The sequence below is a fragment of the Lathyrus oleraceus genome, chromosome 7 (assembly GCF_024323335.1).
Source record: "Lathyrus oleraceus cultivar Zhongwan6 chromosome 7, CAAS_Psat_ZW6_1.0, whole genome shotgun sequence".
Classification (NCBI taxonomy): Eukaryota; Viridiplantae; Streptophyta; class Magnoliopsida; order Fabales; family Fabaceae; genus Lathyrus; species Lathyrus oleraceus.
Window position 1 is genome coordinate 291122633 of NC_066585.1, and position 16118 is coordinate 291138750.

The window sequence follows — 16118 nt, forward strand, 5'->3', positions numbered from 1 at the left end:
AATTCATTGATGCATTGTAAACTAAATGTAATACTCCAGTGTCCTCCGACGGTTAGGATATAAAGCTTTCACCTAGCAGACCAACTTTTTAAAATATAATTTCACCATATCCATAGGTTAATTTCTGAAAGTTAATTTTATCAGCATATGCGAATGTCAAGTTAATTATATCACTTTTGAGGTTGTGGAGTCTTTCACGAAAGCAAAAGATAATGAAGAAATTAATTTAGACAAATTATTGATGCATTGTAAATTAAAAATAAATTCTCCATTGTCGTCCAGCGGTTAGGATATCTGGCTTTCACCCAGGAGACCCGGGTTCAATTCCCGGCAATGGAACGTTTTATATATAATACCACCATTGGCATGTGGTATACGCATCTTAAATGTATCGTTTTTGAGGTTGTGGAATCTGTCACAAAGGCAAAAGATAATGAAGAATTATTGACGCATTGTCAACTAAAAGAAATACTCCAATGTCCTCCAACGGTTAGGATATCTAGCTTTCAACCAGGAGACCCACATTTTTTTATATAATTTCAACGGCATGTGGGAAAGTTAACTTAATTGTATCGCTTTAGAGGTTGTGGAGTCTATCAGAAAGGCAAAAGATAATGAAGAAATCAATTTAGATAAATCATTGATACATTGTAAACTAAAAGAAATACTCCAGTGTTCTCCAACGGTTAGGATATCTAGCTTTCACCTAGGCGACTCACATTTTTTTATATAATTTCACTATATCCATAAGTTAATTTCTGAAATTCAAATTTATTAGCATGTTGGAAAGTCATGTTAACCATATCGCTTTTGAGGTTGTGGAGTCTTTTTCACGAAGGCAAAAGATAATGAAGAAATCAATTTAGACAAATTATTGATGCATTGTAAATTAAAACTAATACTCCATTGTCGTCTAGCTGTCAGGATATCAGGCGTCAACGAAGACCTAGGTTCGATTCCCGACAATGGAACATTTTTTATATAATACCACCGTATCCGAAAGTTAAACTTTAGTAAGTTAATTTTATGGAATTGTCAACTTAATTGTATCGCTTTTGAGGTCGTGGAGTCTATCACAAAGACAACAGATAATGAAGAAATCAATTTAGAAAATTCATTGATGCATTGTAAACTAAATGTAATACTCCAGTGTCCTCCGACGGTTAGGATATAAAGCTTTCACCTAGAAGACCAACTTTTTAAAATATAATTTCACCATATCCATAGGTTAGTAAGTTAATTTTATGGAATAGTCAACTTAATTGTATCGCTTTTGAGGTTGTGGAGTCTATCACAAAGACAACAGATAATGAAGAAATCAATTTAGAAAATTCATTGATGCATTGTAAACTAAAAGTAATACTCCAGTGTCCTCCAACGGTTAGGATATATAGCTTTCACCTAGAAGACCCACTTTTTAAAATTTAATTTCACCATATCCATTGGTTAATTTCTGAAAGTTAATTTTATCAGCATATGCGAAAGTCAAGTTAATTATATCACTTTTGAGGTTGTGGAGTCTTTCACGAAAGCAAAAGATAATGAAGAAATTAATTTAGACAAATTATTGATGCATTGTAAATTAAAAATAAATTCTCCATTGTCGCCAGCGGTTAGGATATCTAGCTTTCACCCAGGAGACCCGGGTTCAATTCCAATGTCCTCCAACGGTTAGGATATCTAGCTTTCAACCAGGAGACCCACATTTTTTTATATAATTTCACCGGCATGTGGGAAAGTTAACTTAATTGTATCGCTTTTGAGGTTGTGGAGTCTACCACAAAGGCAAGGGATAATGAAGAAATCAATTTAGATAAATCATTGATACATTGTAAACTAAAAGAAATACTCCAGTGTCCTTCAACGGTTAGGATATCTAGCTTTCACCTAGGAGACTCACATTTTTTATATAATTTCACTACATCTATAAGTTAATTTCTAAAATTTAATTTTATCGGCATGTTGGAAAGTCAAGTTAACCATATCGCTTTTGAGGTTGTGGAGTCTTTAACGAAGGCAAAATATAATGAAGAAATCAATTTAGAGAAATTAATAATGCATTATAAATTAAAACTAATACTCCATTTTCGTCCATTTGCAAGAATATCTGGCATCCCCGAAGACCCGGGTTCGATTCCCGACAATGGAACATTTTTTATATAATACCACCATATCCGAAAGTTAAACTTTAGAAAGTTAATTTTATGGAATGGTCAACTTAATTATATCGCTTTTGAGGCTGTTGAGTCTATCACAAAGGCAAGAGATAATGACGCATTATAAACTAAAAGGAATACTCCAGTGTCCTCCAGCGGTTAGAATATATAGCTTTCACCCAGAAGACCCACTTTTTAAAATATAATTTCACCATATCCATAAGTTAATTTTTGAAATTTAATTTTATCAACATATGCGAAAGTCATGTTAATTATATCGCTTTTGAGGTTGTGGAGTTTTTCACGAAGGCAAAAGATAAAGAAGAAATCAATTTTGACAAATTATTAATGCACTGTAAAGTAAAAAAAACACTCCATTGTCGTCCAGCGTTTAGGATATATGACTTCCGCCTAGGTGACCCGGGTTCAATTCCCGACAATGGAACATTTTATATATAATACCTACATATCCGGAAGTTAACTTCAGAAAGTTAATTTTATTGGCATGTGGTATAGTCATCTTAAATGTATCGCTTTTGAGGTTTTGGAGTCTATCACAAAGGCAAAAGATAATGAAGAAATCAATTTAGATAAATCATTGATACCTTGTAACTAAAAGAAATACTCCAGTGTCCTCCAACTGTTAGGATATCTAGCTTTCACCTAGGAGACTCACATTTTTTTAATATAATTTCACTATATCCATAAGTTAATTTCTGAAATTTAAATTTATCAGCATGTTGGAAAGTCATGTTAACCATTTCGCTTTTGAGGTTGTGGAGTCTTTCACGAAGGGAAAAGATAATGAAGAAATCAATTTAGACAAATTTTTGATGCATTGTAAATTAAAACTAATACTCCGTTGTCGTCTAGCTGTCAGGATATCAGGCGTCCCCGAAGACTTGGGTTCGATTCCCGACAATGGAACATTTTTTATATAAAACCACCATATCCGAAAGTTAAACTTTAGTAAGTTAATTTTATGGAATAGTCAACTTAATTGTATCGCTTTTGAGGTTGTGGAGTCTATCACAAAGGCAAAAGATAATGAAGAAATCAATTTAGATAAATTATTAATACATTGTAAACTAAAAGAAATACTCCAGTGTCCTCCAACTGTTAGGATATCTAGCTTTCACCTAGGAGACTCACATTTTAAAATATAAGTTCACCATATCCATAGGTTAATTTCTGAAAGTTAATTTTATCAGCATATGCGAAAGTCACGTTAATTTTATCACTTTTGAGGTTGTGGAGTCTTTCACGAAAGAAAAAGATAATGAAGAAATTAATTTAGACAAATTATTGATGCATTGTAAATTAAAAATAAATTCTCCATTGTCGTCTAGTTGTCAGGATATCAGGCGTCACCGAAGACCTGGGTTTGATTCCCGACAATGGAACATTTTTTATATAAAACCACCATATCCGAAAGTTAAACTTTAGTAAGTTAATTTTATGGAATAGTCAACTTAATTGTATCGCTTTTGAGGTTGTGGAGTCTATCACAAAGGCAAAAGATAATGAAGAAATCAATTTAAATAAATCATTGATACATTGTAATTAAAACAAATACTCCAGTTCCTCCAACTGTTAGGATATCTAGCTTTCACCAAGGAGACTCACATTTTTTTATATAATTTCACTATATCCATAAGTTAATTTCTGAAATTTAAATTTATCAGCATGTTGGAAAGTCATGTTAACCATATCGCTTTTGAGGTTGCGGAGTCTTTCACGAAGGCAAAAGATAATGAAGAAATCAATTTAGACAAATTATTGATGCATTATAAATTTTAAACTAATACTCCATTGTCGTCTAGTTTTCAGGATATCAGGCGTCACCGAAGACCTGGGTTCGATTCCCGACAATGGAACATTTTTTATATAATACCACCATATCCGAATGTTAAACTTTAGTAAGTTAATTTTATGGAATAGTCAACTTAATTGTATCGCTTTTGAGGTTGTGGAGTCTATCACAAAGAAAACAAATAATGAAGAAATCAATTTAGAAAATTCATTGATGCATTGTAAACTAAAAGTAATACTCCAGTGTCCTCCAACGGTTAGGATATATAGCTTTCACCTAGAAGACCCACTTTTTAAAATATAATTTCACCATATCCATAGGTTAATTTCTGAAAGTTACATTTATCAGCATATGCGAAAGTCAAGTTAATTATATCACTTTTGAGGTTGTGGAGTCTTTCACGAAAGCAAAAGATAATGAAGAAATTAATTTAGACAAATTATTGATGCATTGTAAATTAAAAATAATTTCTCCATTGTCGTCCAGCGGTTAGGATATCTGGCTTTCACCCAGGAGACCCGGTTTCAATTCCCGGTAATGGAACGTTTTATATATAATACCACCATCGGCATGTGGTATACGCATCTTAAATGTATCGTTTTTGAGTTTGTGGAGTCTATCACAACGGCAAAAGATAATGAAGAAATCAATTTAAAAAAATTATTGATGCATTGTAAACTAAAAGAAATACTCCAATGTCCTCCAGCGGTTAGGATATCTAGCTTTCAACCAGGAGACCCACATTTTTTATATAATTTCACCGGCATGTGGGAAAGTTAACTTAATTGTATCGCTTTTGAGGTTGTGGAGTCTATCACAAAGGCAAAAGATAATGAATAAATCAATTTAGATAAATCATTGATACATTGTAAACTAAAAGAAATACTCCAGAGTCCTCCAACGGTTAGGATATCTAGCTTTCACCTAGGACACTCACATTTTTTATATAATTTCACTATATCTATAAGTTAATTTCTAAAATTTAATTTTATCGGCATGTTGGAAACTCAATTTAACCATATCGCTTTTAAGGTTGTGGAGTCTTTCACGAAGGCAAAATATAATCAAGAAATCAATTTAGAGAAATTAATAATGCATTATTAATTAAAACTAATACTCCATTGTCGTCCATCTGCAAGGATATGTGGCATCCCCGAAGACCCGGGTTCGATTCCCGACAATGGAACATGTTTTATATAATACCACCATATCCAAAAGTTAAACTTCAGAAAGTTAATTTTATGGAATAGTCAACTTAATTGTATCGCTTTTGAGGCTGTTGAGTCTATCACAAAGGCAAGAGATAATGACGCATTATAAACTAAAAGAAATACTCCAGTGTCCTCCAGCGGTTAGAATACATAGCTTTCACCCAGAACACACACTTTTTTAAATATGATTTCACCATATCCATAAGTTAATTTTTGAAAGTTAATTTTATCAGCATATGCGAAAGTCATGTTAATTATATCGCTTTTGAGGTTGTGGAGTTTTTCACGAAGGCAAAAGATAAGGAAGAAATCAATTTAGACAAATTAATGATGCACTGTAAAGTAAAAAAAACACTCCATTGTCGTCCAGCGTTTAGGATATCTGACTTTCGCCCAGGTGACCCGGGTTCAATTCCCTACAATGGAACATTTTATATATAATACCACCATATCCGGAAGTTAACTTCAGAAAGTTAATTTTATTGGCATGTGGTATATTCATCTTAAATGTATCGCTTTTGAGGTTGTGGAGTCTATCACAAAGGCAAAAGATAATGAAGAAATCAATTTAGATAAATCATTGATACATTGTAAACTAAAAGAAATACTCCAGTGTCCTCCAACGGTTAGGATATCTAGCTTTCACCTAGGAGGCTCACATTTTTTTATATAATTTCACTATATCCATAAGTTAATTTCTGAAATTCAAATTTATCAGCATGTTTGAAAGTCATGTTAACCATATCGCTTTTGAGGTTGTGGAGTCTTTCACGAAGGCAAAAGATAACGAAGAAATCAATTTAGACAAATTATTGATGCAAGGTAAATTAAAATTAATACTCCATTGTCGTCTAGGTGTCAGGATATCAGGCGTCACCGAAGACCTGGGTTCGATTCCCGACAATGGAACACTTTTTATATAATACCACCACATCCGAAAATAAACTTTAGTAAGTTAATTTTATGGAATAGTCAACTTAATTGTATCGCTTTTGAGGTTATGGAGTCTATCACAAAGACAATAAATAATGAAGAAATCAATTTAGAAAACTCATTGATGCATTGTAAACTAAAAGTAATACACGAGTGTCCTCCAACGGTTAGGATATATAGCTTACACCTAGAAGACCCACTTTTTAAAATATAATTTCACCATATCCATAGGTTAATTTCTAAAAGTTAATTTTATCACCATATGCGAAAGTCAAGTTAATTATATCACTTTTGAGGTTGTGGAGTCTTTCACGAAAGCAAAATATAATGAAGAAATTAATTTAGACAAATTATTGATGCATTGTAAATTAAAAATAAATTCTCCATTGTCGTCCAGCGGTTAGGATATCTGGCTTTCACCCAGGAGACCCGGGTTCAATTCCCGGTAATGGAACGTTTTATATATAATACCACCATTTCCATGTGGTATACGCATCTTAAATGTATCGTTTTTGAGGTTGTGGAGTCTATCACAAAGGCAAAAGATAATGAAGAAATCAATTTAAAAAAATTATTGATGCATTGTAAACTAAAAGAAATACTCCAATGTCCTCCAGCTTTAAACCAGGAGACCCACATTTTTTATATAATTTCACCGGCATGTAGGAAAGTTAACTTAATTGTATCGCTTTTGAGCTTGTGGAGTCTATCACAAAGGCAAAAGATAATGAAGAAATCAATTTAGATAAATTATTGATACATTGTAAACTAAAAGAAATACTCCAGTGTCCTCCAACGGTTAGGATATATAGCTTTCACCTAGGAGGCTCACATTTTTTATATAATTTCACTATATCTATAAGTTAATTTCTAAAATTTAATTTTATCGGCATGTTGGAAAGTCAAGTTAACCATATCGCTTTTGAGGTTGTGAAGTCTTTCACGAATGAAAAATATAATGAAGAAATCAATTTAGAGAAATTAATAATGCATTATAAATTAAAACTAACACTCCACTGTCGTCCATCTGCAAGGATATCTGGCATCCCCGAAGACCCGGGTTCGATTCCCGACAATGGAACATTTTTTATATAATATCACCATATCCGAAAGTTAAACTTCAGAAAGTTAATTTCATGGAATAGTCAACTTAATTGTAACGCTTTTGAGGCTGTTGAGTCTATCACAAAGGCAAGAGATAATGACGCATTATAAACTAAAAGAAATACTCCAGTGTCCTCCAGCGGTTAGGATATATAGCTTTCACGCAGAAGACCCAATTTTTTAAATATAATTTCACCATATCCATAAGTTAATTTTTGAAAGTTAATTTTATTAGCATTTGCGAAAGTCATGTTAATTATATCGCTTTTGAGGTTGTGGAGTTTTTCACGAAGGTAAAAGATAATGAAGAAATCAATTTAGACAAATTATTTATGCATTGTAAAGTAAAAAAAATACTCCAATGTCCTCCAGCGGTTAGGATATCTAGCTTTCAACCAGGAGACCCGTAATATTTATATAATTTCACCGGCATGTGGGTTTAGTTAAATTAATTGTATCGCTTTTGAGGTTGTGGAGTCTATCACAAAGGCAAAAGATAATGAAGAAATCAATTTAGATAAATCATTGATACATTGTAAACTAAAAGAAATACTCCAGTGTACTCCAACGGTTAGGATATCTAGCTTTCACCTAGGAGACTCACATTTTTTATATAATTTCACTATATCTTTAAGTTAATTTCTAAAATTTAATTTTATCGGCATGTTGGAAAGTCAAGTTAACCATATCGCTTTTGAGGTTGGGGAGTCTTTCACAAAGGCAAAATATAATGAAGAAATCAATTTAGAGAAATTAATAATGCATTATAAATTAAAACTAACACTCCATTGTCGTCCATCTGCAAGGATATCTGGCATCCCCGAAGACCCGGGTTCGATTCCCGACAATGGAACATTTTTTATATAATACCACCATATCCGAAAGTTAAACTTCAGAAAGTTAATTTTATGGAATAGTCAACTTAATTGTATCGCTTTTGAGGCTGTTGAGTCTATCACAAAGGCAAGAGATAATGACGCATTATAAACTAAAAGAAATACTCCAGTGTCCTCCAGCGGTTAGATTATATAGCTTTCACCCAAAAGACCCACTTTTTTAAATATAATTTCACCATATCCATAAGTTAATATTTGAAAGTTAATTTTATCAGCATATGCGAAAGTCATGTTAATTATATCGCTTTTGAGGTTGTGGAGTTTTTCACGAAGGCAAAAGATAATGAAGAAATCAATTTAGACAAATTAATGATGCACTGTAAAGTAAAAAAAACACTCCATTGTCGTCCAGCGTTTAGGATATCTGGCTTTCGCCAGGTGAGCCTGGTTCAATTCCTGACAATGGAACATTTTATATATAATACCACCATATCCGGAAGTTAACTTCAAAAAGTTAATTTTATTGGCATGTGGTATAGTCATCTTAAATGTATCGCTTTTGAGGTTGTGGAGTCTATCACAAAGGAAAAAGATAATGAAGAAATCAATTTAGATAAATCATTGATACATTGTAAACTAAAAGAAATACTCCAGTGTCCTCAAACGGTTAGGATATCTAGCTTTCACCTAGGAGACTCACATTTTTTTATATAATTTCACTATATCCATAAGTTAATTTCTGAAATTTAAATTTATCAGCATGTTGGAAAGTCATGTTAACCATATCGCTTTTGAGGTTGTGGAGTCTTTCACGAAGGCAAAAGATAATGAAGAAATCAATTTAGACAAATTATTGATGCATTGTAAATTAAAACTAATACACCATTGTCGTCTAGCTGTCAGGATATCAGGCGTCCTCGAAGACCTGGTTTCGATTCCTGACAATGGAACATTTTTTATATATACCACCATATCCGAAAGTTAAACTTTAGTAAGTTAATTTTATGGAATAGTCAACTTAATTGTATCGCTTTTGAGGTTGTGGAGTCTATCACAAAGACAACAAATAATGAAGAAATCAATTTAGAAAATTTATTGATGCATTGTAAACTAAAAGTAATACTCCAGTGTCCTCCAATGGTTAGGAAATATAGCTTTCACCTAGAAGACCCACTTTTTAAAATATAATTTCACCATATCCATAGGTTAATTTCTGAAAGTTAATTTTATCAGCATATTCGAAAGTCAAGTTAATTATATCACTTTTGAGGTTGTGGAGTCTTTCACGAAAGCAAAAGATAATGAAGAAATTAATTTAGACAAATTATTGATGCATTGTAAATTAAAAATTAAATCTCCAGTGTCGTCCAGCGGTTAGGATATCTGGCTTTCACCCAGGAGACCCGGGTTCAATTCCCGACCATGGAACGTTTTATATATAATACCACCATCGGCATGTGGTATACGCATCTTAAATGTATCGTTTTTGAGTTTGTGGAGTCTATCACAAAGGCAAAAGATAATGAAGAAATCAATTTAAAAAAATTATACATGCAAGGATATCTAGCTTTCAACCAGGAGACTCACATTTTTTATATAATTTCACCGACATGTGGGTTTAGTTAACTTAATTGTGTCGCTTTTGAGGTTATGGAGTCTATCACAAAGGCAAAAGATAATGAAGAAATCAATTTAGATAAATTATTGATACATTGTAAACTAAAAGAAATACTCCAGTGTCCTCCAACGGTTAGGATATCTAGCTTTCACCTAGGAGACTCACATTTTTTATATAATTTCACTATATCCATAAGTTAATTTTTGAAATTCAAATTTATCAGCATGTTGGAAAGTCATGTTAACCATATCGCTTTTGAGGTTGTGGAGTCTTTCACGAAGGCAAAAGATAATGAAGAAATCAATTTAGACAAATTATTGATGTATTGTAAATTAAAACTAATACTCCATTGTCGTCTAGCTGTCAGGATATCAGGCGTCACCGAAGACCTGGGTTCGATTCCCGACAAATGGAACATTTTTTATATAATACCACCATATCTGAAAGTTAAACTTTAGTAAGTTAATTTTATGGAATAGTCAACTTAATTGTATCGCTTTTGAGGTTACCACTACGCCAAAAACTGAAATAGACAGCGCACCTTAGAGGGCGCTTTATTACAAAAGCGCACTCTAAAGTGAAGCGAAAAAATAAGGAGCGAACAACTGGAATAGACAGCGCACTTTAGAGGGCGCTTTTGTAATAAAGCGCCCTCTAAGGTGAAGCGAAAAAATAAGGAGGAGATAGAGGGACAACAATACAGGGCGCTTTTTAGAAAGCGCCCTCTAAGGTTACCCTTAGAGGGCGCTTTTAAAAAAGCGCTCTATAAGTCCATGTGCATTTCCAGTTTATAAAGCGCTATTGGAAAGCCTTAGAGAGCGCTTTCATAAGCGCCCTCTTAGGCCCCCTTTAGAGGGCGCTTTTTTTCCACAAGCGCCCTCTAAGGTCCCCTTTAGTAAACATTAAAATTATAACATACTGCGCGTTTTGTTATTTCACTCTCTGTTATTTTCGTTCTTTTTCACGTTAGGGTTCTCACTGCTACGATTTTCGCTACTTCTAAGGTGTTCTCCTTCCACCTCTGTTAGATCTATGACGTAAAGGCGACAACTTCTCAGCCACCAACAGCTTCGCAATTGTTGCAGGTATTGTCACCAAGTATCTCTGCAATTAGTCCTAATGATTTTAGTTGTTTGATGTTACTTCTGTTGTTTAGATCAAAGAGAGTGTTGATGAGCCAAAGTTTTATGTTGTTGAAGAGTGTGAAGTGGTTACGGTATCCATATAACTTATACTATGCACTTTTTTTTAAACTTAGCCCTTCAAATAATTCTTCTAATCACATAGTCATATTGCTTTTGCTTTTTATATCAGAGAGAGTGTTGATGAGGAAAGGTCTGATGTTGTTGAAGAGTGTGAAGTAGTTATGGTATCCATATAACTTATGTTATGTAGTGTTTTAAAAATTTAGGGTTACACAATTATTTATTCGTTTTCCAAATATTATGATAACAGGAACTTGAAATTACATAAAATTTTATGGTGTGACAGGGTCTGGGTTATGCCTAGATGTAATTTCAAGTTCCTGTTATCATAAAATTTTATGGTGTGACAGGGTCTGGGTTATGCCTAGATCTAAACTTACTTACAAAAACCAAATTAATAGCTGAAGCATCTTGTAACCATGCTGCTGGAGCTGCATTGGGTTTAGTTCAACCACACAGTTGCTTATAAAATAAACTTGCTACAATCACAAAAAAACATATTATTAAGGAAAGGTTCTTGATATATATAGATAATGAAAATTCATACTAATAATATTCTGTTGTAATTTGAGAAGTTGCTAATTTTTGGTTCATTTAGGCCACCGTGGAGCCTGGTGTTGCAATGCTAGCAATGGAGACTAGGCATTATGGGTTAAATTTCACCAACTGTTCCATTTGTTTCTCGATGTAGAAAAAGGAGGCAGCAATATCTAAAACACCTTTTACCAATCAAAGGTACACTATGCAGCTTATGAGTGTATTTATTCTAGCATACATAGCGTAGCTAGTAACTTAAGAAGTTTAGGTATGAATGTTATTTGATAGAGTAAATTAGAGTCGACTATTCTTCTGTTAGCTTTCAGTTAGACCATTATACAATTCTACATATATATTTTCTAGTCAATGTTTATCTTTTGTAAAAACTATATGATGATATAACTATGCTACAAATTAGTGCATACCACTAATGCTTAATGCATGGTTCATACATTCTCATGCTATTGAAGTCAGAGATATCTGAAAATGTTGAGAAGCTAACTCAATAAACCAAAATTGTTTTGGTTTTGGGTTGTTGTTGGAGACATGAATGCCCTGCACAGAGACTAACTCAATAAAGCGAAATTGTTTTGTCTCATCCCATTTTTGGTTTCTCTTCTGAAATTGTTTTTTGTTTATTCTAATTAGTAATGGATAATACATGGATGTCTTCCAATCGATTGTCGAGAGAGTACGAGAATGGGGTATCAGAATTCGTTAAGTTTGTCGTTGCGCACGCCGAAGACCCCAGTAGAATGATATGTCCTTGCTTGGGTTGTTGTTATGGGAAACGGGTTGACGCAGTTCAGTTGACATCGCATCTAATGAGGCATGGAATTGATCGTAGTTATACATGTTGGAATTTGCATGGTGAGAAAAGTAACGAGAATGTTGAACCGGGGGATAGTACAACCTATGCCTCAAACTATAGTGGCGCAGATACATACGATTGTGATCGAGTTGAAGAGATTGCAAAAGCACTTGAAGAAGATCTTAAGGATTGTCCCGAAATGTTTGAGAGGTTGGTAAGTGATGCAGAGAAACCTTTGTATGATGGTTGCACTAAATTCACAAGATTGTCTGCGGTATTAAAGTTGTACAACTTAAAGGCGGGCAATGGATGGTCGGATAAAAGTTTCACAGAGTTATTAGCCCTTTTGAAAGATATGCTTCCTGAGGATAATGTTCTTCCCAATCGAACATATGAGACCAAAAATATGTTGTGCTCTATTGGCATGAGCTATGATAAGATACATGCATGTCCAAACGATTGCGTTTTGTTTCGAAATGAGTATGCATCGTTAAATGAGTGTCCTAAATGCGGTGTCTCACGATATAAGAACAAGTTGTCTCCAGCAAAAGTCTTGTGGTATTTTCTGTTATTCCGAGATTTAGACGCATGTTTCGTAGTGAAACCGATTCAAGACACTTGACCTGGCATGCAGATGAAAGAATTATAGATGGAAAGTATCGACATCCGGCAGATTCACCACAGTGGTTGAAAATTGATAATGATTATCCTGAATTTGGAGAAGAATCAAGAAACCTTCGCTTGGCATTATCTACTGATGGAATGAACCCACACGGTATCCAGAGTATCTCACACAGTACATGGCCTGTGATTATTATGATTTATAACCTACCTCCATGGCTATGTATGAAGCGTAAGTACATGATGTTGTCTATGTTGATTTCTGGACCTAAACAACCAGGGAATGACATAGACGTGTACTTGAAGCCCTTATTCGAAGATTTAAAGATTTTGTGGGAGACCGGTGTGGAGGTTTATGATGGATATAGGAAAGAAAGTTTCAACTTGAGGGCGATGTTGTTTGGCACAATTAATGATTTTCCAGCATACGGAAATCTATCAGGCTATAGCATAAAAGGTCAATGTGCGTGTCCTATTTGTGAAGATAAAACAGATTGGAAGCGCTTGGAGTTTGGTCAGAAGAATGTCTTTCTCGGTCATCGGAGATTCTTAAATTCAAATCATCACTACCGTGGATGGAGAAAGGCGTTCAATGGAGAGACAGAACAAGGCAGAGCTCCACCTATATTGACAGGTGATCAAATTTTTGAAAAGGTGAAAGATTTGGATACTCAGTTTGGCAAGCCTTTTGCCCAGACACTTGTCAAAAGTGGGTGGAAGAAGAGGTCAGTTTTTTTTGAATTGCCGTATTGGAAGTCCTTGTATGTGAGACATTTTCTTGATGTTATGCATATTGAAAAAATGTATTTGAAAGTGTTATTGGCACGTTACTCAATATACAAGGAAAGTCTAAGGATGGCCTTAAGGCAAGAAAGGACTTGATAGCGATGGGAATAAGAACTGAATTAGGACCCTTGAAGAAAGGAAAACGAACATATCTACCGCCTGCTGCTTATACTCTATCTAGAAAGGAGAAAAAAACATTGTGTAAGTTTCTAAGTGAAGTTAAAGTTCCAGAAGGGTACTCTTCAGATATTAGAAGACTTGTGTCTATGAAAGACCTCAAGTTAAAGAGTTTAAAGACCCATGATTGCCATGTTATAATGGAACATTTTTCTCCAATAGGTATACGTTCTATTCTTCCAGAAAAAGTAAGAAGCTCTATAACTAAGTTGTGTTCTTTCTTCAAGTCAATTTGCAGTAAGGTGATCAATCCTGCGATCTTACAAATGTTGCAAAAAGAAATCGTTATTACTTTGTGTGAGCTTGAAATGTTTTTTCCTCCATCATTTTTTGACATAATGGTACATTTAGTTGTTCATCTTGTGAAAGAGACACAATTGTGTGGACCAGCTTATATGAGATGGATGTACCCTGTTGAACGTTATATGAAAATATTAAAAGGGTACGTGAAGAACCGAAGTCGACCAGAAGGTTGTATGGTTGAAAGATACATTGTTGAAGAAGCGATTGAGTTTTGTACTGAATATTTGTCTAATGTTCAGTCAATCGGACTCCCCAAGTCTCAGCTTGTCGAAAAGAAAGAAGGAAAAAATCTAATTGGAAATAAAATCGTGGCAGTATCAAGGGTCGAACGGGATCAAGTGCATTTGTATGTTCTGCACAATGAGAATGAGGTTGAGCCGTATGTTGAAATTCACAAGGATGTTATCCGAGGTTTAAATCCCAATAGAAATGAAAATTGGATAGTACGAGAGCACAATCGATGTTTTATACCTTGGTTTAAGGATCATATTTATTCAAAGTATTATTCAGATCCCGCTTCAATAACAGAAAGGTTGAGATGCTTAGCATATGGTCCAAGTTTCCATGTTTTTTCTTATAGCGCATACGCGATTAATGGATACACATTTTATACCAAAGAACAAGATGATAAAAGTACTATGCAGAATAGTGGTGTCACCGTGGTAGCTGAAGCAATGCACATATCAAGTGTGAAGGACTTAAACCCCAAATTTTCAAATCTGTCGTATTTTGGTGTTATCGAGCGCATTTGGGTGTTTGATTATGAGAAGTTTCAGATTCCTATATTTGGTTGCAAGTGGGTTGAAAATAATAACGGCATTCGAATGGATAAGTCAGGATTTTTGCAAGTGGATCTTAATAGGGTGGGATACAAAGATGAGTCTTTTATTCTAGCCTCTCAAGCTAGACAAGTGTTCTATGTCAATGATCCGAAAAGTACGAAATGGTCTATAGTTCTTTTTTCCAACAAAGTAATTGATGAAAACACTGGAGATCAAGGTGATATTGATGTTGAGATTGAATCGTTTACCAGAAATGATCAAGATGAGAATATTATATCAAATGATTCATATATTAGAAATGATCATAATGAGGGTATTTGGATCAATCCAACCGTCCGTGTTGTTAAGAGACATGTAGAACATATTCCAACCAAGAAAAGAAAGAGAACTTAGTGAAAAAGGTACAGGTCAAATGATTTTAATTATTTTCTTTATTACAGGTAAAATGACTTTTATGATTTTAATTGTTTTTACATTTGTCATCTGATTTTAATTGTTTTCTTTATTACAGGTAAAATGGCTATTATGAAGTCAATCATTCGTACAAGGGGCAAGGGATACTTGAAAGTATCAATTGATATTTGTTTAGATGGAGATGTTCCATTGTCGTCAAGCCTCATTCACGTAGATGATAATGCTGGATATTTGAAAGTATCCCTCTACGACAATGGAACATGTCCATCTAAACAAATATCAATTCTATCTTCAAAAGATAAGGGACCAAAAATATAAGGGGATTACGCAGCAAATCGAGTCAGTTGCATAAAAAAAAAGGTATAAACACAATTATATGATATTTATGCATAGAAAATGATAATTCTTGATCTTATACTTCACCTAACTAATTTTATGATATTTTAGGTTCATGCTATTGATATTGAACAAAAAGAGGTTGTTGCTAAGAAGACTGCTGCTAGCAAAAAAAACATACATCTCAGAGATGCTTTTGCTACTTAGTTTTATTTCTTTTTAAGTTATGAATTGGTTGTATATTTAGAATCTTTAGAAGTTTTAAACGATTATATATCAGTGGATTGTTGTATATGTATGGATTGTTGTATATAAGGCTTGTTGAATGCAATGTGTGAAAAAGGGCTTCAAATTATAGAATTCTGGGTGTACTGCTTCAATATACAGGTTGTCTAAAATAAATACAAAAATATAGCACTTTTTAAAAAAAAAATTTAAATAACCACCCACTTTAGAGGGCGCTTCCCAAAATAAG

At 33.8% G+C, this 16118-nt stretch overlaps 3 non-coding genes across 3 annotated transcripts; all 3 read left to right on the forward strand.

Annotated features, from left to right (window-relative positions):
- Positions 1 to 267: 267 nt before the first annotated feature.
- TRNAE-UUC (transfer RNA glutamic acid (anticodon UUC)) lies at positions 268 to 339 on the forward strand. Its single transcript has one exon. It is a non-coding gene; the product is annotated as a tRNA-Glu (tRNA).
- Positions 340 to 4440: 4101 nt separating this feature from the next.
- On the forward strand, positions 4441 to 4512 carry TRNAE-UUC (transfer RNA glutamic acid (anticodon UUC)). The gene has a single exon. It is a non-coding gene; the product is annotated as a tRNA-Glu (tRNA).
- Positions 4513 to 6495: 1983 nt separating this feature from the next.
- Positions 6496 to 6567, forward strand: TRNAE-UUC (transfer RNA glutamic acid (anticodon UUC)). The gene has a single exon. It is a non-coding gene; the product is annotated as a tRNA-Glu (tRNA).
- Positions 6568 to 16118: the final 9551 nt, after the last annotated feature.